Below are 24,820 nucleotides of genomic sequence, written 5' to 3' on the forward strand. Positions count from 1 at the left end.
ACATACAACAGCCATATGGCAAGCAGGTGACACGAAGTAGCTAAGTTTACAAATCTTACATACGCAATAAAGAAGGGTCAAGAATAAACAGAATATCATACAAAAGAGAATAAGGAAAACCAACACAATACCAAATATCTTTATCACTTCCTAGTTTTGGATCTCAGAACTCTGGGTTCAGCCTGACCCAACTCCAGGGCCGCAACAGCGGCAGCCGCCACCGCCCATGGTCTATAACCTCCCTTCTTCAATTCCTGGGTCATCTGATTCCAGGAGGGCTTTGTGTTCCTCCACGTAGGCCGTAGCCTCCGCAATTGTACTAATTTTTTTCGTAATGCCCTCCCGGAAAATCATCAATCCCTCTGGCATCAGCCATCTGAAGCCCACTCCCTTCTGGTACAATTTGCTTGACAAAAAGTAATATTTCTTTCTCATTTCACGTACCTGTCTGGGAATCTGCCTCAGAATGGCTATCTCCCTGCCCCTGTAAGTCAATGCCCCACTCCTATGTTTTCTAAGAATTTCATCTCTCGTCTCTCTTCTCACAAATTTGACATGAACCTCTCTGGGAACTGCATGCGTGCGTGCATATTGTGAATTAACTCTATAAACTCGATCCAGATCCCAATTCATGAAATCAGCACCTCTCCCAAGAAATTCTCCCAACAATTTAGTCACAACATCTCTCAAATCTTCTTGGTCCACTTCTTCCAAATTTTGAAACCTAAGGAAATAAGACATTTTATCCATCTGTAGTCCAAGCACAACATTGCCTGTCGTCTCCTCTCTTTTCTGCACTGCCCGCATCTCACCCTCCAGACCTTCCACTTTCTGCTTGTTTTCTGCTGAGACTTGTTGAGTATCCTTTAAATCCTTTTGGATAGTCACAATTTCTGCTCTTATTTCCGTTTGGCCTCTTTGCAAATCATCCAGTTTCTTGTCCATATTGGATAACTTTTCCAGAATTCTCTCCATCTCTCCAGCAGTTGGTCTCTGACCTTTTGCCATTTGGAAAAAAAAAAATTCAAAATCCTCAGGCAAGCACAGTATCCTTGTAATTTCCTCCGGATCCACCAGGGGGGCACTCACAGGAGCAACGAGTCCAGAGTACAGTTAGTCAACCAGGAAGTCAAGGAAGTGATGACATCAAGATTCTCATAGTGAAGGCGGAAGCTGGACGCCACCACTGTTCCCCAGAGGGAGGGGGGGCCTCAAACCCTCCCTCCTAAATTTCTCCATCACCTCTTCTCTCCAGAGCTCCACAAAACCAGTAATCTTCTTATTTTAAGTTCTCCTCTCTCCAGAATGACTCGTGCTCCTTCCAGCCGCAGGGGAGAAAACCCCCGCACTCCGGAGCACTCCACTGCCACCGATATCCCTTCCTTCTCCATTCCTCAATTCTTCTCCGTTCCTGTTCACCACCAGGCTGCTGCAGTTATAAATCCAAAGCCCGGTGTCACGGGCACAGCGGCCCAGGCGACCAAAGTAATGGCCGTGGCCGTGGCCTCGAACCCCGCCGAGCCTAGGGCGCCAGCATCGGTCCCCCAGTCCTGTATGTCGGCTGGAGACCCTGGCGAGCCGTCCGTGCGGCAGGTGTCCTTTTCGGAACACCTGGCCCCTGGGGGCCTCGGCAGCGGCCGGATTCGGGCGCTGGGGGCAAGAGAAGCCTCCAGACGACCGTTGCCCCTGGACACCGGAAGTCGTCTCCGCTTTTATTATTATTCTCAGTTACGAAGTGAATATCTATGCATGAACTAATTTGTGTCTTAGAGTTATATTTTGGCTTTATTCCAGAAGCTCATCAAGGTATACTTGGCAACTTTTCCATGTTTGTCCCCATAAGAATAAATCTATAAGATAGGTTAGCATGAGAGACAGAGTGACTAAGCTAAACCCCACTAGTGATCTTCTACTTCAGATGAAATTAAACCTAGTTCTCCTTCATTCTAGTCCAGCACTCCAACTGTTAAGTTCGGGAAGTAATGAGGCTGGAGACCAGGGTAGTGACAACAGCTCTTTAATATAGGGTGAACCCAGCAACAGGCTGGGGGAAAAACCTCTCCTTTTATACAGTTCTGCTGGAGGTCTCGACCAATCAGCAACGTGCTGATTTCCCGCTCAAATATTTAAAGGTACAACACTAATACATAACACTCCTCCCCTCCCAGAAAACACTTGCCTCTATTTACATAAATATTTACATGTTATTTTTCGACGTAGTCACGCAAATAACCTGGGCGTCTCCTAGTCCTTTCTGACCTGCGCGGTTCAGTTCTGGGTGGTGTTTTGAGCTGGTCGGAGGGGCTGTTTTCTCCTCCCAGCATTTTCTCTGGGCCAACAGGCTCCGGATTATTGGCCGACTCTTTTTCTTGGCCATCGGGCCTTGGATTACTTTTTTCAATTTCCCTGCCGCTTTCCTCGGGAACCTGATGGCGTCGCTGGAACTCTGGGATCTCAGCTAAGTCTTGCGCCTCCCCCGGGTCATTGTTGGCTGTGGAATCAAATTGGTATTGATCATGATATGTTTCGTTTGGTTCAATTTGGTCGGTTATTCGTTTCCTTAACTGGTCTATGTGGCGCCTCCACACTCTGTTGTCGGGTAGCTCTACCACGTATGATTTTGGGCCAGTTACTTTAATTATTTGTCCTGTGAGCCAACTAGGGCCGTCCCCATAGTTTCGGGCCCACACCGGGTCGCCTATGCTCATTTCCCTGGTCTTTTCTAGTTTTCCCTTGTAACCCTCTGGTGTGTAATGGGGATTCAAACGGTCCAGTGGGCACCGGAGTTTCCGTCCCATTAGCAATTCGGCTGGGCTTTTCCCGGTGGCCGTGCTTGGGGTTCTGTGCTGGATGGCTAGGAAAAAGTCTATTTTTGTTTGCCAGTCACCTGGCTTTAGCCTGGACAATGCCTCCTTAGCGCTCCGGACGGAACGCTCTGCAAGGCCATTCGACGCAGGGTGGAAAGGCTCAGAGAGGGCATGTCGGATGCCTTCCTCTGCCAGGTATTCTTCAAACTGGGCTGCCGTGAATTGAGGCCCATTGTCGGACACCAGAGTGTCCGGCAACCCGTGAGTTGCGAATAGGTGGCGCAGGGTTGCGATTACTGCTTCGGCCGTAGTGGATTTCATGAGTATGACCTCCAACCATTTAGAAAAGGCATCCACAACTATTAGGAATGTTTGGCCGTGAAAAGGGCCAGCAAAATCAATGTGGTTCCTTGACCAGGGCCCTTGGGGCTTTTCCCATTCTCTCACTGGGGTCCTGCCCGGTTCAGCAATGGATTCATGGCAAGCCTGACATTTCCCTACCCTCTCAGCAATCTCTGCGTCCATGAGTGGCCACCATACATAGCTTCTGGCTAACCCTTCATCCTTACGATCCCTGGGTGACCTCGTGGAGGAGGTCCAATACCTTTCCCTTAACTTTTCAGGAATTATTACACGATCACCCCATAACAGACACCCCTTGAGCGAGAGCTCATCTCGTTTTTAACAAATTCTTTGAACCTTTCGCCCGGCGCAGCGGCCACCCTCTCTGTACCCAACCGGTACAGTCCTTAACACAATGTCGGTATGATGCCGAGCCACTTCCTTAGATGTGACTGGGCCAGAGTCCAATGAGTCAATAAGTAGGATGGGTGTCCCTGGAGTGGGGTCTTGATCGCCCCTGGTAGTGGGCATCGGCTTAACGCGTCTGCATGCCCCACTTCTTTTCCTGGTCGATGCTGCAGCTTGTATGAATAAGCGGCTAAGAATATAGTCCATCGGGTCAAGCGTGGCGAAAGTGCCACAGGCGTTGGCGATCGCCAGCCAGTATTCCTAGTAGTGGTCTGTGGTCAGTCACGATTTCAAAATTCGCCCAAATACATACTCGTGGAATTTTTGACCCCTGACACAATGGCTAGTGCTTCTTTGTCTAACTGGCTGTAGTTCCTCTCTGGGGAGGACATCGTTCTCGAATAGAACGCTATAGGGGCTTCTGTGCCGTTTGGAAGTCTATGGCTGAGTACAGCCCCACCCCATAAGGGAGGCATCGCAAACCAGCACTAGGGGTAATGAGTCGTGATATTGGATGAGCAGGCTATCACTTGAGAGCAGGTTCTTTACTGCTTCAAAAGCCCTATTTTCTGACTTTCCCCAAGACCAAACAGTATTTTTCCTAAGAGCCTATGCAGCGGTTCCAAGAACGGTTGCTTTGTTCTTTAAAAGACCGCGTAAAATTAACCAATCCTAGGAATGCCTGCAGCTCTGCTTTGTTTTTGGGCGCTGGAGCCTTCTAATTGCCTTAACCTTGCTCTCAGTAGGGTGAATTCCTTTCTTGTCTATCCGGTAGCCCAAGAAATCGACAGATTCGACCCCGATCTGGCATTTGTTTGTCTTGACTTTTAACCCGGCTGTCCGGAAAATGCTCAAGACCTTTCTTAACCGCTCCCCAGTTCCTCCATGTTTTCCCCTGAAATTAGGACATCATCAAGTAGGAACTACCCTGGGAGCCCCTGCAGTAGTCGTTCCATCAGGTTTTGGAACAGCCCTGGTGCCACACTGACCCCAAATTGTAATCGGGTGCACTTGAAGGCACCCCTGTGCGTCAATCGTTTGGGCTTCGCTGTGCGGGCGTCTACTGGCAGTTGTTGGTAGGCTTGGGCCAAGTCTAACTTTGCAAAGACTTGCCCTTGCCCCAACGAGTGCAATAAGTGTTGCACCACGGAACCGGTGGCGCTTTTCTGTAAGGCTTTGTTAAGCGTCGCCTTGTAGTCAGCGCAAATTCTAATTGACCCGTCCGGTTTTATGGGGTGACGATTGGCGTCTCCCACTTTGCGTGATCGACTGGCACCAAAATCCCTGATTAATGAGCTTATCCAGCTCCTTATCAATTTTGGTTTTAGGGCAAAGGACTCTCCTCGCCTTAAGCCTAATGGGGCTACCTGGGGTCTAAGTTGAAGGAAATAGGGGTCCCTTGTACTTGCCCAGGCAGTCCTTGAAGACATCTTGAACTCGTTAAAGAGAATGTCTTTCAGGTTACAGTCACTTCTGTAGATGCCAGTCACTCCCATGCCCAGGGCACGAAACCAGTCTAGTCCCAACAGACTGGGCAGAGTTCCTTCGGCGATCGTGATGGGCAGGGTCTTTTATGTGGACCATACTCGACTCGGACGGAGGTGGTCCTCGAACAGGGATGCGATTCCCTGGTAGTCGTGGCACTCGTAGCCGTTGTGCTTGCAGGTGGCGCCGCGACGGACGGCAGCGACTCGCCAGAGTGTCCCAGGACATGATGGTGATCGCTGATCCGTGTCTACTTCAAGCCTGCACCGTACTCCCTCTATCTTGGGCTTTGTGAAGATCTTCTTTTCCACTTTGGTTGAGGCGCGCCTATAATGACAGTCGTTTGGTTAGACTTCGCCTTTCTTGTTTGAACCAATCGCGGGCCGCCTTTCCGGTTCCGCGCTCTGATTGGCCGATTTGAATTTTCGGCGGAAGGTTGGGCGCTCTGCAGACCTGAGCTAAGTGCCCTTTCTTCCCACACCGCCGCATGTTGCGTCTTTAAACCTGCAGCGTTGGCGCTGGTGCTGCCCTCCGCAGCTTCCGCACTCGCCACGGTCCTCAATGTCGCGTTTCTCGGTCCGGCAGACCCTTCCTCATCCTCGCCCTCACCGTCGGATTCGGACTGAATCTCCTCCTGGTGTACTGGCGTTGGCTTTGCGCCGCCTTTGGATTGAAGAGGCTTTGCAGGGTCTCTGCTGCTTTAGTAGACATTTCGTGTGCTCTGGCTTCGTCCAGAGCGTTGGCTAGTGTCAGGTTGCTCTTGGCTAGCAGCCGTCGCCGTAGGCGGATGTCCTTGACCCCTCGGACGAGTTGCTCGAGTAGCACCTCGTCTAGGTCTCGGTATCCGCAGTCCTTGGGCGCTCTTCTTAACGCGGCCATGTAGTCACCGATGGACTCGCCCTCCATCTGTCTACGTTCTCCGAATTCAAACCGCCGCACGGAATTGGGCGTCGGCGCGAAATGGTTCTTCAGCAAAGTCTGCAGAGTCGGCCACGATACCGATTGTATCGGCGTTGGCTCTGCCAGGGCTTCCGCAATCTCGATGACCTCCGGCCCACAATGGCTTAAGAAGTAAGCCCGTTTGCGGTTATCAGGGATCCCCTGTAGTTCGTTGGCTTCTAGAAAGCTTTCGAAACGGGTCATATACGTTCCCCATTTCTCCTTGACCGGGTTGTACGGTGCGGGTGGCGTGTTTGCCATTTCCGCGTTTCTGCCCTGAGTTTGCTGGGTTCGGAACTATCGCACTTCAGCTCGGTTCTGGTTCTCCTTAGCCTCGAGATCCCACCCTCGTCGCCAATGTTAAGTTCGGGAAGTAATGAGGCTGGAGACCAGGGTAGTGACAACAGCTCTTTAATATAGGGTGAACCCAGCAACAGGCTGGGGGAAAAACCTCTCCTTTTATACAGTTCTGCTGGAGGTCTCGACCAATCAGCAACGTGCTGATTTCCCGCTCAAATATTTAAAGGTACAACACTAATACATAACACCAACCCTAACCGAAACCCTAACCCTAACCCTAACAGCTAGTCTGACTATGAACAATGTAAGTTCATTTTCCTTTAAGTTTCTTTAAGTAATACCTATCCCTGGTTATAATTTCCTTTTGGGGCCTACTTTCCAGTACTATAGCTAAAAGAAGACCATGAACTCAAGCACACAAGACATTAGAAGGCTTCAGGAATTTAAGTATCTTTGAAGCAAGAATGAAGTTATATGAGCTATATAATAATAATCTGAATCAAGTGTACTATGGTTACCAAATTAGATATTTATATTATTAACCCAACAGAGAAAACAAAACTTATAACTGTTCTTATCAAGCGATGCAAGGTTTGTATTTTTATTCATCGGGTAGTTGAATAAGCCATAGTTGAACAAACCATAATAGATGTGTTTGGCTAACACTAAGATTCATACTATGTGTGAAACAGGCCATGGAAGTATATGGAATACTGCTTGTCATCAGTTTGGGTTACACTTTTATTCTTGTAAGCAAAATTCTATGTAAAATTGGCAAAAAATTTAATACAGTGTCTCTGAACATATATGAACACTTAGTGGTGTCAACCTGGAACACATCAATCTACCAGTAGCCTTCAGTGAACCAATGATTTTCAAGGTTCCATAAAACTTCCCTCTTGTCACCTTTAATGATAAGTTCTGCTTCCCATTAAACTATTATACACTCTCCAATGAAAGCATCTGCCAACAAGTTGTCAACTCACCAGAACTGTTATTGCTCTCTTCTTGGTGCTGCCTTGCTAGGTGACAGAGAAATCACTTTCGCACTTCTCTATACTCGAGTTCTCATCATGATCCTATTGCGATACTGAGTAGCAAAGTTGCATGGGGAAAAAGAAATAGTTTTTCCCCATTTGCTGCTCTTGCATTAAAAGTGCTACCCTTGCAATAAAAACCTCTCATGTTGCCAATCTTTGCCTGAAGGTAAGGCCTGCCCTATTAGCATCTTCTGGAATTACTACAGAACACAATTAAGAAAAATTGTAATAACAAGGAATAAACACAAATGAGAATGGAGCACAATGTGCAACTCTAATTATCTTAATTTGTCCTGTTTTCTTCCCACTGGCTTTGGGAAATACACTCCACTTCCTACTAGGAGCAGCAGCAGTAATAGGAAATGCTAGCTCATTCATTAACTTAGATATTTGTTCGAAGACCTTGCGGGATGCTGCATCAGTATGTTCTTTATTACAGTCTTGGCTTGTTGTCAGAGCGCATGGTCCACTTGCTGAAAAATGTACAATAAGAAAGAAAATGAAACAAAGCTTTTGTATTTTAAGCACTAGCGTGCTTTCAGCAACTTGTTTGAGATGGGCATCTGTAGAACTCAAATAAATACATAATCTTATTTTTACAGTTCCCTTAGTTTGGCTGTACTTCATTTCTTACAGTTACTTTTATCCATACATATCTGGACTTTAAAATGATACTGATTCATTCCATAATATTATATGCTTCTATCCCAGATTTTCACTGTAAGGAAATATTATTTACTGCTGTTTTATTATGCAAAAGAAATAAGTTTGGTTATGGCTATGTCAAAGTATCCCTACCATACTTCAGAGATGTTTTGGATAATGGATCCCATGTCCTTGGCCATTAACTATGGTGCCTGAGAATTGAAAGCTTATAAAAAGATTTTACATAGGTTTTCTGGATTTTTGACATTGCAATAAAGTTTAATATGTCATAATTTATAGTCAAATGACAGGTTTTGTTTGTGTCCAGCAAACATGAATAAAACAACTTTCAGTTTGTCTTGCTTGATGAAGATGTATAGTAATAGCGCTTAGGAATAGCACTTCGACTTATATATCACTCCGTAGTGCTGTATCGCACTATCTGAATGATTTACAATGTCAGCATATTGCCCCCAACAATCTGGGTCTTCATTTTATTGACCTCAGAAGAGGATGGAACACTTAGTCAGCCTATTAAGAATAATTAAGAGTCAGCCTTAGTCAGCCTATTAAGAATACTGGACTATGGCTTCTGAGACATACCCTTTAACCTATCGATATCTGACACTGACTGAATGCATAGAAATATAGTCATTGTCATAAATGCCCCAGATATACATGTCAATCTCTGGGTATATGAATGAAAGTTTAGCATTCTGCTGGGACTATATTTAGGTTTTCTCTTATAGCAGATCCCAAATAAGGCATCCCATACTTTTCCAGGAAGAAAAAAAATGTAGTAGAAAAATATTCAGTGATTGCATTTACTTTACCAATTTGATAAGATGGGATGGCCGGCTCCGAACTGTGGGGCCCGCCTTCTTCACCGAAGCCACTGGGCAGATCCCGCCCCCCCCAAAGTTTCCCGAAGAGGTTTGTTCCTCTTCAGGACAGGCTGTGCCCTGGCCCAGATCCCCGCCGCCTGGAACTGCAGGAAAATGTTCAAAGGGTGGGGGCTGGCGGGTAGGCGGGGCTACATTCAGCATTTCAGAAGGCCAAGGCTGGGGGCTGTAAACAACTCAAGGTGGCAAACAAACCAAGACTCTTTCCTCCTCCTATTTTCCCCAGAACGACAACCCTTTGAGGTGGGTTGGGCTGAGAGAGACAGGGACCGACCCAAAGTCATCCAACCGGCTTTCACATATCAGATGGGAATAGTCCTAACCTTAATCACACCATGTCAAAACAGGTAAGACAACTTGGAATGAAACTTTTGTTTGAGTTTCACTGTCCACATCACAATGTCCAGATTAAAAAAATGGAAAAATTTAGAGTTCAAAACTCCCTGTAATCCTGCCTCTTTAATCCAGTGTTTTTCAACCCTGACCATTTGAAGATATATGGATTTCAACTCCCAGAATTGGCTGGGGAATTCTGGGAGTTGAAGTCCACACCTCTTCAAGTTACTAAAGTTGAGAAATACTATTTTAATCTCTATATCCAAGATCCAGTCAACCTAACAATTCCCAAAATACATTTTATCATAATGGATCTTTACATAATCAAGGGAACCTTATCATAAAGATCTGGAAATGTTACTTCCCCCCCCCCCCAATATGCCTAAAACTCAACTTGGTGCTTAATAATACAACATTTTCTGTTCTGCCTTGTGAATTGTGAATTGTGAAGCCACTACAGGTTAAAAACAGATCATGCCAAACCAATCTTATTTCATTCTTTAACAAAGTGACTAAATTAGTAGACCAGCCTGCCTTCTTCACCGAAGCTGCTGGGCAGATTTCCACACACACCCCGACCATCCTGAAGAGGTTTGTTCCTCAGGCTGTGCTCCGACTGTCCCCCCAGAGCTATAGGTAGGAAGACGAGGGCATCTCGGGAGCAGAGCCTTTGGTGCTAAGTCCCTCTTCTGCCCCCATGAAAATCACCCCCACCCCACTCATTCCAGTTAAACACATGTAGAGTTATAGGGTTTATTTTAAACAGATAACTGTGCTGCTCGTTAGCAAAATCAAGTCGAAGTCTGGATACGGCTGATCCTGATGCTGATAGGCAGAGGCAAAATTCTTGTTTTCTTGTTTTCCTCCCCCAAAATTAAGGTGTGTTTTATACTCTGGTGTGACTTAAAAATACGGTATGTTCTTCAAACTATCATATGTATGAGCCCACACATCTGTTTAAATAGGAAGGAAGGAATACCTTATGTTTGATTGGCAACAGGAAGCAGTGGTATCTTACTTTTCCCTCACCTAATATGGATCTTGAAGTTTTTTTCTGTCTCACACATACATTGCCACAACATATAGTAACCTTTCTTTTGACCATCCTGTAAAACTTAAAATTATGTATAACCCAGGATATGATCTGTCGAATTTCTGTGGATTTTTAATTTAAAAATATGGGCATTTGCTACATTATAAAATGGAATGGGCTGTTTGAGAAGTTACAACTATGCCTTCTCTTTGTGTATATAGATAGGACTTTTGAGGAAACATTCAAAGACCCCACATAAGAATTTAGAAAAAAAACATGTGGGATATTTTCACACATACAAATCTGAGTTCATTCACTATTACCCAACCTGCTTTGTATTCAAGATTATATAGATGTTGATCCAGGAGTGCGTTCTACTTACCCTTACTACTGGCTCGCACTGGGGCTGTGCGCATGCATGTGCATAAACTTCCTGATGACATCCAGGTCAGTGGGCGGAGCCTCCCGCTGGTTTTACTAACGGTTCTTGTGAACTGATTTAAACTGGGGGCAATCTACCACTGTGTTGATCCCATAATTCAAATTGTGCCAGTCTGAGACCTCTTGGGTTAACTTGAAATAATAGACATACTGTAGCGCTTGTGTCCGACCACTAAGGACAATGACTTATCATTATTTGTTTGTTTAACACATTGATATGCTTCGCATTCCCAAATGCTTCTCACAAAATCATTACAAGTCATCAGCATTAATTCCAATAATAGCTTGTTATGCAGTAAAGGCCCTGCTACAGAGATAACAGAGTTCATTACTGCATTAAATCATCCAGCAAGAATTGTGCAAGAATAGTTGAAGAAAAGGAGAACTGGTTGGACTATACAAGAGGAGGTGATCCCATAGGCAACTGGGATCTGAACTCCATTAGGCTTTGGACTCCCAACTAAGCATCTGAAAGCGGGCAACAGACAAGCAGAACTGGAGAACTACAGCTTGGAGAAGTGCCATATTCTGCTTGTCTTGTCACATTCTGGATCACTTGCAATTCCTAGATGATCTTCATGGGGCACCTAATGAAAAGTAGAAAATGACCCCAACTTGAGGTTAATAGTCTATGCCTCATTAATGCTAAGTCTCTCTCCTTCACGTAGGAACAAAGCCTAAATGCCTTATCACCACCCATTATCAATGCTGAATTCAAGAGGGCTCTGACCCTGTAACTTAAGAAGAAATATAAGGCTCTCCTGAAGAAGCTTACCTCCCAAATCCTGAAATTCTGAATAAGCATCTCAGATTATTGTTGTTGTTACCAAATTTAGCTTCAGAGTGGTTTCTCTTGTTCAATCAGAAGTGGGCTGCTGCAGGTTCAGACGAGTTTGCCTGAACCCCTTGTTCCGATTCTGTGTGGTTCGGAGAACCGGTAAATCGGACCACTTGTTGGCCCCTCCCCCGCCTGTTCTTCAGGCTGTTTTTAGCCGCTTTTTGGGCGCAAAATAGCCTGAAAAAGGTACAAAAAATAGGCTGAAAACAGTCCAAAAAAGAGCCCATTTTTGGGGGGCATTTTCAGGCTGATTTTGGCTGGAAAAAGTGCCTGAAAAGGGTGCAAAAACCAACCTGTTTTTCTGGCTGTTTTCAGGTCATTTTCAGGTCATTTTTGGCCATTTTCAAACTGATTTTGGCCTTAAAATGGCCCCAAAAAACAGCCTGAAAATGGCCAAAAACAGGCTGAAAAATGGGTGTGGGCGGGGCCAGCCAGTGATGGGATTAGCCCCAACTGGCTGAATCCTACCTGTACCTTTGAGGCAAGTGACCAGGAGGCGGGGCTGGGTGTGATGAGTGACATCATCCACCCAGTCACATGACCCACCAGCCATGCCTACCCAGCCAGAGAACCGGTTGTTAAAAAATGTGCAGCCCACCACTGTGTTCAATCCTTTTCAATATGGATATATTGAGAGACATACATTCTTCAGCTTTCAGGAAAGCATTGGAAGTGAATTTAGTCTGATTATGTTGAAGACAACAAAGTTTATTTATAAATTAATGTTATTTGAGCAGCGTTTTGATTTTTTTATCTTTTACCTAAAAATGTTAGGCAGTGAGTTAATTTGCTTTAAAAGGATGTTATGTGTTGTAAGGGTAGAATTATTCATTATTGTTATAATTTATAATGCAATTCAAATCTTTATATTGAATCTGCTCTTGGGAGTTGAGGTATCTTTTTATATTAACACACACACACACACACACACACACACACACAGGCTCATGCAACTCAACTGCTATTGAATATTTGTGGATTCTATTGTGTTGGGCAATCTATTTACAGCATAATGGGAAAGGAGAAGAAGAGTGATAGGAGGTGAGTGCTTGGCCATTGCAGATAGAATCACACAATCAATATTCTAGTCATGAACAATCTGGCAAAATGCAGTAAAACCCAGGATGCATAGTCTTGTGATATGTTGTTATTGTACTAGAGCTTTCCAAAGCAGCTTAAGGGAGGAGAAAGACCGACTCCCCATGAATTCTAATAAGATCAATGTGTTTAATACACTTAATTTCTTTGAAGTCAGCAAAGTGTTCAGTATATACTTCTGCATCTGAATGTCAATACATTATATCATGATTTTCCTGTATAAAGTGTATCCAGAGCAGCATGCTGAATATGGATGGACATGTAAAATGAGGACCAGCCCAAGATATTTTGCAACCTGAGGCAGGGGACAAGAAGGCAGCTTGATTTTCCATAATAAGCATAGAATTATCAGTTAAATCTCTATTCCTTTTATAGAAGGGCATCTCCTACTGAACTTAGATGAAGGTGGTAATCCATTGGGTGGTACACAGAGCTCTGTCCTCTAGCATCTCATTAAAACTTCCAACCTGTTCAGCATTTTTACTTTCCTTAAATGGTAGGACTGGCCCTGCATGGTGTAATTCAGGTTCAGTATGCTTCTTCATTATGATAAATTTCCTTTGGGGGGGTGTCTATAAATCTGTTCTGATTGTTTGCTCTAATGGTTTAGTGGTCAGAGCGCACGGCTCCAATCTTCTGCAATTTTTTTTACTGAGTAAAAGAAGCTGGTTTCCAGTAAGTTTGCAAGGTTACACTCAATTTCCTGATCTGTAAAGTGAGACCAGTGATCATGGCTTGGTAGGATTGTTGTGGGAAGAATAGGAAAAAAAGAGTTATAAAGGGTTTTTTTGGAGGGGGGCTTTAAACTAATAGGCAATGAATAGAAGTCATTAACCAGCATATTCATTAGAAAAACAAGTTAATTTCAGGGGGTTCTTTTGTTGATTTTCATACATGTATGGTCTGAAAATAGCAAACCCAGTGTTTCTGGTTCAGATCATATTATAGCTTGACTCGAGTTTTGAATGCTTATTCTGACTATGAAAATGAGATTGGAAATTGCCATGGAATAATAGTGCTTTAATATTTAAGTCATTATTAGCCATAACAACAACGAAATCATGCGTTTGGGTGAAAACGTCATAAATGATAAGGAGGTAAAGAAAGTGGTAGTAAAAAAAAACATTTAGTAAACCTATGTATTTAACATTGCTTTATTTTGTACTTCAAGATATATCCTCCAGATCCAAGTACAAAATAATGGCTCAGGAATATGGGATGCAATATTTTTAACCAAAGGATAAGGTGCCTTTGGAACTATGCACTCTAGTTTTTATCTTTTTAAACCAACTCCTACAAATTCATTAATATCTTCAGCACAGGCTTTCTTTTTCTGCTCTTTCTCCTCTTCCTTTTCTTCCAAGTCAGCCTTGAGTCCTGGCAACTCCATCAACAAATCCAGCAATTTTCTGGGCTATATTTTTCAGAAATGGTTTGCCTTTGCTTTCTTCTTAGAATTGAGAAAGTATTATAGAATTATAGAATCTGCTGAAGTGGGTGGCCATAAAAATGTAATTAATTAAATAATTAAATAACAATAACAGCAATAACCACTGCATCAAATTTACTCTCTTTTTTCATCCTAGGAAACTAATTAGGTGAAAGAAGCCTTATTATTATTTATTGTTGAAATGTTCTGGTATTCTTTTTAGCTTGAGTCACTGGGATTGGCATTTCTGAGAGATAATTCTCAGATTTCGAAATGTCTTTCACAGAGAAATATGTTTGTCATATACTGTAATACTTCTTGGGTGCCAGGAAGATAGGTTTATTCTTTCAAGAAGGATATATGAATATGATAATAGAATTTTAAGAAGGAAGCAGTGCTTGAAAATATTGTGTGCTTTTTGGTTATTATTTTGAATTGAAAATTTCTATTATTTGTATCTCAGAGTTTTTTACTGATCTGGAACTTTGGTACATAAACAAATAATGATGAGAATTCTTGATAAGAATTATAGGAATCTATCAATAGTTGGATCTCAACAAACTTCATATTCACTCTTGCTTGAAGCCATGTAAAATTTATGTTCAGCTTAAAATCTGACGGTTCCTAAAAGGAATAATAGAATAAACTGAATAGATCTTTACTTCAAAACTGTATCTCTAGCATCATCTTACTTGAGTTAAAACTCGTGAGCATTCTTTGCTGTTTCTTTCCATTTGTTTTCCAAATGGCTAATTTCCTTCTGCACATTCCTGGTGTCACATATTGCTTGAGGTGAAATATTCAAGAATATCTGCAAGCATTAAAAAAAACACCAACGTTATCTCATTCCCCACTTGATTCCTTGACCACACATTCATTCAAGCTATCAAAACCACAATTAGGATATTGGTTTAGAACCAATTGTTGGTGTCTTTATGAGATGACCTTTGGTGACTTCCATCACCACAGTTGGTTCTAATATAGATTTTTTTAAAAATGTTAAGAGCTTTGTTCAGTCATTAATAGCTATACTAAATCAACAACTCAGCAGGGAGAAGGCAATTTTCTTTCTTCAGAAAATCTTTCCTTTCACTGCTCTCTGAAAGCAAGACAAGGTCTATTAAAATAACATTAAGAGAAGAGCTGCCAACTCAAATTAGGAAAGTTTCAAACATCTTGAAACAGAAGGGGGGATATGATTAACAGGCTGATCTGATAACTAAGGAGGAGTAACAACTATCATGAACAACCTTCAGACTGAATTATAACTTCTTTCCTCTGTTCCCATTTAGCTCTTTTAATTACATGTCTTTCAGAATATAAACATATGTTCCTTCAGCAGCTTCCATCACACTCTCCACATAATGGCCATTTTCACACATAAATAATAATTTAAAGCAACAACAACCTAGTTTCGTTTTATTGCCTTTTCCATGTAAAAATATGTGTGTTAGAAAAACAAGTATTTTTATTACAAAGGCTATTAGACCCAGCTTTAAGTCCATTGCTGAATAGTATGATATAGATTACGGGTTTATGCAGATTGCGTTTTCTTCATGGGCAAATATTTCTGGTGAACAAACAAACAATATTGCCATCTGTTAATCCCCAACTCACTGTCAAAGCAATCTTGGGTTATTTTTTCTGTTCTACTTCCGAACTATACTTTCCATGCTATGTTGCCTCAAGTGCCTTTGTCTATTTGAAATAGTGCATTACAATTTATTTTAGGCTAATTCCGTCAGTTTATTAGCTCTATTATAGAAGCAAGAATGCCCCTTCAAACCCTGGTAAACATAAACTGAATTTGTGTTTACGAGGGTTTAAAATGTCTTTCAGAGATACTTTTGCTACGAATGATGCAATTTACATAGACTTCTGTAAAGCTTTTGACTCAGTGGTACATGACAAACTTCTTTTAAAACTAAAATCCTATGGCATCTCTGGACCCCTCCATAATCGGATAACTGCATTCCTGTCAAACAGGCAACAAGTGGTCAAAATAGGCAATGCCCTATCAAATCCTGCTCCTCTCAATAGCGGTGTCCCCCAAGGCAGTGTTCTAGGACCAACACTCTTCATATTATACATTAACAACCTCTGTGACCATATTTTAAGTAATTGTGTTCTCTTCGCCGATGATGTTAAACTATTTAACACTACCAACAATGTGGCTACCCTTCAAAAAGAACTTGACTTAATGTCGGAATGGTCAGAAATTTGCAACTACTTCAGCTTCAACCACAACAATACACGAGCACACAATAGATTTAAACTTAAAGTGAACCGCTCCAATCCTGATTGTAGAAAATATGACTTCAGTAACAGAGTTGTTAATGCCTGGAATACACTACCTGACTCTGTGGTCTCTTCCCAAAATCTCCAAAACTTTAACCAAAGACTATCTACTGTTGACCTCAGCCCATTCCTAAGAGGTCTGTAAGGGGCGTGCATAAGAGCACCAGCATGCCTACCATTCCTGTCCTAATGTTCCCTTTGGTTGTATCCAATTTGTATGGTTATTTCATGCTTATACTTATATATATTGTTGTGTTTGACAAATAAATAAATTAAATTAAATTAATTAATTAATTTAATAAATAGCAGTATTATATTACATATGCAGCTCTTTTGTGGTAAAAACAAGGCTGCAGGTTGAAATCTGGAAGAACCATCTTTTTCATTATTACTTTTCTTTTCTTGGGCTTCCTACTTTTCCCTGTGCTTTTTTTTTTTTTAAAGTCCACCAGTGCAGTATTTCATCATTTTCCAATGACCTGAAAAATAAGGGTTTTCACCCCTCAGTTTCCAAATAGCCCACAGTCTATTGGGAGCTGACTGTTAAGCCCTTTAACTTGAATGATGGTAAAAAAAAAAAAAAGTAAAATGGATGACAGGTAGACTTATTTTTAAGAAAAGCATGGGGAAACATTGAAAGAGAAAAATAGAAGTGAATATGTTTAAGGTAAGAGATTTGGGATTATCAGATAATATCAGGGTTTGAAAAAAAATATTCCAGAAGACAACAATACCAAGTCACTTTTGTAGTGTCCTTAAATCACAAGGAGTTGGAGATTACCACTGGTTTCTAAGTCTTTTTTCAAAGCATACATTTTCATTAAGAATCATTACTTGCAATTGTGAACAATAAAACCAGAAGTTATTCTAGAGAATTTAGTTGATGAAGACTTTATTAGAATGTTGATTTTCTGTTTAGCCCCCTGCAGTCTGAAGACCTAAACACAGTTAAGCAAACATTGCTGTTTGTCTTAAAACTTGGGAGTGGCTTTCAACTCCACCTGACAGGAAAGAAAAACACACATTTTCAATCTGATAAAAATAACTGGGTGGAACTCATTCAGTAGCTTCCATACAAAATCCAATCAGTTTAATGCGTTTGGAAAATGAGGAACTGTATTCACACTTCATTCATGTAAAGAATAAGATAATATAGAGCTTTCATGGCGGTTGAGCACTCTGCAGGAGAACAGTTTGCTGCAACACATATGAGGCCTGACTGGGTCCATTACATAAGCAAAATCTTTCTTAATTTGTTCTTGTCCCTCAGGTGTCAAATACATTTTCTTCCAAAATGAATGGACTGAAGCAAAGATAGGCGGCATTTGCACGTCAACGAGATTCCCACTGAATGACAGCTCTGTTGCTTTGGGAAAACCAGCTGTGATTCTAGTGTTTTATTAATGTGATACAATTGATGTAACCTGCCAATACCTGGATCTTTGCCATGAAACCTTGATATTTCCTATTGTCATTCATGGTGGTTATTTTTTTAAAAAATAAATAAAAATAAAACAAAACTTTAATTAAAAATTATAATTTCAGATACAACACAGAAAAGAGAAAAGGTGAATATATAACTTTAATTTCTATCAATGTTTCATAAAATAAATTCTTGGTTTTATCTTGCTTTTATATGCCTATGATTTCATTCAGTATCAACATTTGTATTCCATACAGTACATTTTTGATACAGATATTTTGTAATTTTCCTTTAGAAATCCATTACTGTGCATTATGTTTATGTGTGAACATATTTTGCTTTACTATGCACATTTCATATGCATCTGTTTTTGAGAACTATATTTACAAAATTCTGAAGAATACCAATATCAAAAATAACAACTCCAGCTTGTGTATTGAATGGAATATTGTGTGAGCTTCTATCAAAATATAAAGTGAACCAATTTTTCTGCATCACCAAAATTAAGGCCCGGAAACCTAAAATGCTCAGTTCCAGGATTCCAGCTACTGTATTCCTGAACTGAGTGGCTTTAATTTAAATTGTAGTTTTGAATTGAATGCTTTTTATATCCTATGACCTATTCTTTACTGATAGCAGCTAATCCCAGATATAAGCAGCTTTTAAAGAATGAATTAAGCATATTACAGAAACAGCTGTATATGTTAATTGGCTACTATTAATTTCAGAGCAGAGACCAAAAAAGCCCCAAAAACCACCATCCTGGGATCTATCAGAACCCAAGTTTTACAAAGCAACCTGAACTAAGATGCACAGGATGACTCAAGGAGTGGAATTATCTATTGTCATTCACAACACACAAGCACATGCAAGTGATGACTTATTGCTAAACTAAAGGAGATCTGCAAACTTTAATGCAAAATGAACTGCACAAAGACCTGATCAAAACAAGTATTTACATATTATTTGTATATAATTTTATAATCAATCTTATATAAATGAACAACATGAATCCAGAAAATAAACAATAGCAGATAAATGTGTAAGTAAAATGTTTATTTTTCTTGTCATAGCAAGTACTAACATATTAGAACTCAGAGCTTAGTATGACTAGTCTTGTTTCTGATTTTAGATTTAAGGCAAAAGTTCACAACCTTTTCTAGTCCAGAATAAAGTAAAAGCAAAGGGTCCTTCAAGATGTGTTCTTGATGATGTCCTGGACAGATCCAGGTAATTTTCTTAGGAGCAACATTGAAGTGTTTTGCCTTTTTCCAGAACATCTAGCTTGCAGTTCTTGGACTCCATCTGATGACTAAATGGGCTTGATTCTGCACAGACAACTTTGCCACTTGCTAAAAATGGATCAAGGGTGTCATCACACAATTATCTTACAGGCATCACCTTTTTCCAAATTAAACTATTTAAAGCACAGACCCTCACAAGATAAAGTAATTAAATCTTAAGAGTAGCTGTTAAGTGAATTCCCACCTTAAAGAAACTTCTATTCACACTTCACTCCACTCCAGATTCCCCCACAATGCAACCAGTTTCTGTTTCTTAACAACACTAACAAAAAATGTTTGTTTCAGAAGAACAAGCTAAAAGTAACATATGAGTTTTTTGTGGTTTTCAGCTTTCCGATGAAACCAAAGAATAATGAGGTATAAAACAATGAATATTGCACTATATAAATGATGTCATTTATTTAGCTTCATTTCAGGTGACGTGTACACAAGAATTTTGCTCAGCTCTAGATTTTTTCTAAATTTCCATCATAACATATGATGGAATTGGGCCGGGATATTTACGGGACCGTCTACTGCCACCGATTGCCTCCCACCGACCCGTACGCTCTCACAGGGAGGGACTTCTCAGAGTGCCGTCAGCCAGGCAGTGCCGGCTGGCGACGCCCAGGGGAAGGGCCTTTTCTGTGGGGGCTCCCACCCTCTGGAACAAACTTCCCCCAGGACTTTGCCAACTTCCTGACCTTCGAACCTTTCACCGCGAGCTTAAGACACATCTTTTTATCTGTGCAGGACTGGGCTAGAATTTTAAATTTGGTTTTAATGGGGTTTTTACTATTCTATTGGGGTTTTAATATTCGGCCGTATTTAATAATTTTTTTAATTGGGGTTTTAACTTGTATTTATGTATATTTTTACTTGGCTGTAAACCGCCCTGAGTCCCTTGGGAGATAGGGCGGTATACAAATATGATAAAAAAATAAAAAAATAACAAATTTTTAATGATCTGCAGTTCACTTGCTTCCCTGTTTCCATTAAATCTCAATGAAAGATAACATGGGAAATTCCTTTAAGTTTTTTAAATAAATTAATTTAATTTAGAAAGCCTCCTGGCTCCCAAATGATTCTGGGCAGCTTATATAATTAAAAAGAAAAAGTAGAAAAACATGTGCAACTGAAGTAATCATTCATTCCCTTAAAAAAATAATCAGGCTCTACAAATAGCTAGACTTGAGAGTATAGGCTTGTTTTTTAAACCACATGAATCTCTGGAGGAGATCTCTGTTTTAGAAGGCAGCTGCCGTGATTGAGAAGACATGTAGTAGATGCTACTAATGGTATTTAATAGAAACAACCTATAGTTCCCCCACCCACTGGATGGGTGATCCCTCAGATAACCAGGCTATATGCCTGAATAGTGGTAGTGGTATATAAGTAACAATTGCCACTTATAAAGTGCTTTATAAGCACTTTGAATTGCACCTGAAAGCATTAATGACATATGGATGCATCAAGGTATGTCCCTCACTGTCCATGCCACTATGATAACAGTGCTCTTACCTCAGCTAATGAACAATTCTGTGTTTTGGAAAGTGTTGGAGAATTTCTTTTCCTCTGAAGAAAAGTAGAGAAATCATCCACTCAATTTGTTTGACCAGCTCTGCCCATCTGTAGTTCCACTACTTACTGGTACTTATCTAAATATTTAACACTAATACTAAAGGAACTTTCCTTGTGATAGAAAACAAAATTGTAAGGTAGGATAAGACTGTAATTTATGCATACAGGGTGTACTGGTATATCATGCCTGTTTCTTTTTCCTATATTTGTGCTTTGTTGCTTATTCACATATTCCATGACAGAAAAAATCGTATAGTAATCCTAAGGCACTAGAAAGATTATTTTGGCAGCATCTTTTGCAAAAACTGACAATTTTGTATGAACAGCTAGGAAAAGGCTTGAGGGTCCTAGGTACTCTCTGATCTTGGTTTTTTTTCCCTTGCAGACATTTCATTGCCTTCCATGTTATACAGTGTGGCAATCTACATTAGAGCAAATCAGACTATGGTCCAACTATCTTAGCACAGCATTTTCTACATTGCCAGCAGCAGTTGTTCAAAATTTTAGATTGGAGTTTTCTCAGTTTTGCCTAAAGAGGCTCATCTCTACTTAGAAGGGATCTGTTGTGGTCTGCCAGCAGCCTTGGAGCTGGCAGCAGAGTCGGACAGTGAGGAGGCTGGGGAGGAACATGGGCCAGTCCTGGAATCTGGGGAAGGGCTCTACACTGGAGGCAGAGATGGGGCCAGGGCCATCTGGGAGTTATGTGTGGACTCCGGAATCTCCAGAGTCGGACATCAGAGAGGCAGAGGAACAGGGGGAGCCTGTTTCTAGTGTGTGTATGCGCAGAGCTGACAGAAGGCAAGAACAAAAGGGACAATTTGGGAATAAGGCTTGGAGATGATTGGCCCTTCCCATAAGACATAAAGGAAGACCAAAGGCACGTCGGCCTTTGAAGGAAGCAAAGTTGCAGATGTTGTCGGTTTGTACTTTGAAGCTCTGTTTTTGACTCTGTGTTTCCGTGTGGCCTTGCCAAGGTAATTGCCAATTAGGTCTTTGGCAGCTTGTCAAAGAAGATAAAGGTGGGTGTTTACCGGCCTTATCCAAAGGACTGTGGTAGGCTTCTTCTTTTTTTTTTATTAAAAAGTTTTACAAAGTTTTTACAAATTCTCCCTCCACCCCTTCCTCAACCTCTCCCCCCTCCCCCCTCCCCCTCCCCCCTTTCCCCAATCCCCCCCCTGCCCGGACTTCCCAGAGCAAAATACAGGGTATAACATTTAACAATCATAAACTAGACTACACTTACTATCTATAGGCTCCCCTCCCTCCCTTGGAACCTTAACTCCATATATATAGATATAGATATAGATATGTGTGTGTGTGTGTGTTTTTTTTTCTGAGATTTTCGTGGGTGTTTGTATGTAGGTCTTTGGTTATTCGGGTTTTCTCCCACGTAAAAGACACTTCCAATTTTACGTGCGAGAAAACCCGAATAACCAAAGACCTACACACACACACACACACACACATATAAAAGAATACAAGTACAATTCTTACATTCTATTCATTAATAAGCTATTTGATACTTCTTAGTCTGATACTTATTTTGATCAATCCATCTTCTCCATTCCAATATGTATCTTTTTTGTGAATAGTCTTTCAAATACGCTGAAGTTTTTGCCATCTCTGCTAAGTTTGCTACTTTTAATGTCCATTCATCAATAGTAGGCAATTGTTCTTTCTTTCAATATTGCGCTACCAATAGTCTAGCTGCTGATACTAAATTTAAAATCAGTTTACTCTCTATTACCGTACAATCTGTAATTATACCCAGTAAAAACAACTGTGGACTAAACTTTATCTTCTTTTTCAAGATATTTTGCATAATCCACCAATTTTTTATCCAAAATGATTTGATTTTTGTACATGTCCATCTTACATGATAATAAGTAGCATCATCACAATCACATCTCCAACATTTAGCTTGCAAGTTCGGATACATGCATGCTAATTTTTTAGGATCTAAATGCCATCTATAAAACATTTTGTAAAAATTGTCTCTTAAATATTGTGCTTGCATAAATTTAACATTTCTAACCCAAATTTTCTCCCAAATTTCCATCATTATAGGTTCCTGTATATTTTGTGCCCATTTTATCATACAGTCCTTAACTAATTCCGTTTCTGAATCTATTTCTAGCAATGCACTATACAACTTTTTAATATGTGATTGACTTTGATCTCTAATTTGTTTTACCAAGTTATTTCTCATTTTGCATGATACCAATTTTCTGATCTTCTTTCCATCTAGCTTGCAGCTGTCCATACTGAAACCAAGTATGAATTATCCTTTCCTCTTTCATTGTATTTAAAGATTTCAATTGTAGTTTACCCTTTTCCATAAAAAGAAGCTCTTTTAAAGGACTGTGGGAGGCTTCTGTTGGACTATTTATAAACTCTTGGTGATTCAGCATGTGCTGTGAATGAAAGGAATTCACAGCCATTAAAATAAAAACAAAAGGTTTTTGGGACTAATTATGTGCTTTTTATTATATCAGGAAGCTTAGGTCAGAACAAGACCATTCAGCACTTTTGTCTTCTAGATCAGAATGAATTTCATGAATTTTGGCCAGTAAGGGGGGAGGAGGCAAGAGGCCACCAAAGGGAACCACAGAAGGTGTTCTGTCCCCCTCCCCACCTCACATAGAAGAACGCAGGAATGAGCGTCTAACAGTCATTTATTCTACAACCGACCTGAATTTCCTTTGTGGATAAAAGACTTGGCTACTACAGTTCAAATGCCTGCCAAGTTCCTTATCACTGTCAGAGACGGGAGTCCACTTGTCCGTAGGCCATTGCCGGGGCAGCCAAGAGTTCACAGAATAATTCCTTCACACAGTCCAGGCCTTAACTCAAAAACAACCAATCCAAAGTTCATGCTTTGTAGTTTTTGTCTGTCACTGGGGCTACAGAGCAACTCCACCCGCTTTTATCCCCTGTGGGGTGTGGCTCAGTGACTCAGCACTGAGGGCCTGTCACACCTCTTCCTTTGCTGCGCACGCTTCTCTTTCCAACACTGCCTGGGATCAATCCAAGATTGATCCTCCTCACCCTCTGTAGGTGGGGGCTCTGACACCCCTTCACCTGGCCTTCAGCTGGCACCTGAGGCGTTGCTAGAAAGGAGGGACCTGGAGAGGGAGGCCTTGTTGGCTCCTCCCCCTCACTCTTAGAGTCATCCTCCTCCATGAGGACAGGCGCAGGAGCCGGAGTCACAACAGAAGGTTTATCATTGAAAGACCAATCCTATGAAATTCCGTCAGAAAGATTCATGCATAAGAGAAGCCCACCATGGGAAAGAATAGTCTTTCTGCTGTGCGTGAGAACCTCATGAGGAATCCTTTTCAATCCAAAGTATGACTCTTGCTTTGGAAATTTGTTGACCCCTTCATATTCAATTTGGTTGCTTAGATGAAGTCCCTCATCAGACCTATTTCTTTTATAAGGATAGATCACGGGTGTCAAACTCGAGCGTGTCACATGATGTATCATGACATATCATGATGTTTTTTGCTTTTGCAGAGCCAGCATGGGAATGGCCTGCATGTGACAAATCTGGCCCATGGGCCGCCAGTTTAACACCCCTGGTATAACTCAACTGACAAGATATGCGGAATTATAACAGGATCTGTCTCATTCTAATGCTTGTAATGCTATACTAGTCAAATATCAAAATATATTGTTATTGTTTAAGATAAAGTAAAACGAAGTATTAGATTTTTAATATCAGATCTATTTCTTTCCTACAAATATTTCCCCCACTGCATAATTTTAAAAAATCATTTGAGAATATTACATTTTCTACTTGTTAAGTAAGGTTAAACTGAATTAATATCATTGGGTAAGGAATTTGCTGGCATGCAAACAGCCTTAGTATATGACCACCATTTTGAAAAAGAAATCAGCAATGATGTAGATATCTAGTTTCTGTTATTTATTCTCATTATGCATTTCCTAATTAGGTGGTTCCTAGCCACTGTTGGATCAGCAATTTTACAGTATGTGGCCAATGCTTGTTTTGTTACTGGTCCTTCTCCTTATTTTGGGAAAAATGTCCCACGTAATATGACAAAACAGCAACTTACGGTACATTGAAAAGAATCTTCCTAAGCCCTTGTATTTCTGCTTTCAGAAATAGTTTTCATGCCTGAAAATGGCCTGGCTCCCATGTGGAGCTGTCAGGCTGTTAGCTTGCAAA

Source organism: Ahaetulla prasina, chromosome 1, assembly GCF_028640845.1.
Source record: "Ahaetulla prasina isolate Xishuangbanna chromosome 1, ASM2864084v1, whole genome shotgun sequence".
Taxonomy (NCBI): Eukaryota; Metazoa; Chordata; class Lepidosauria; order Squamata; family Colubridae; genus Ahaetulla; species Ahaetulla prasina.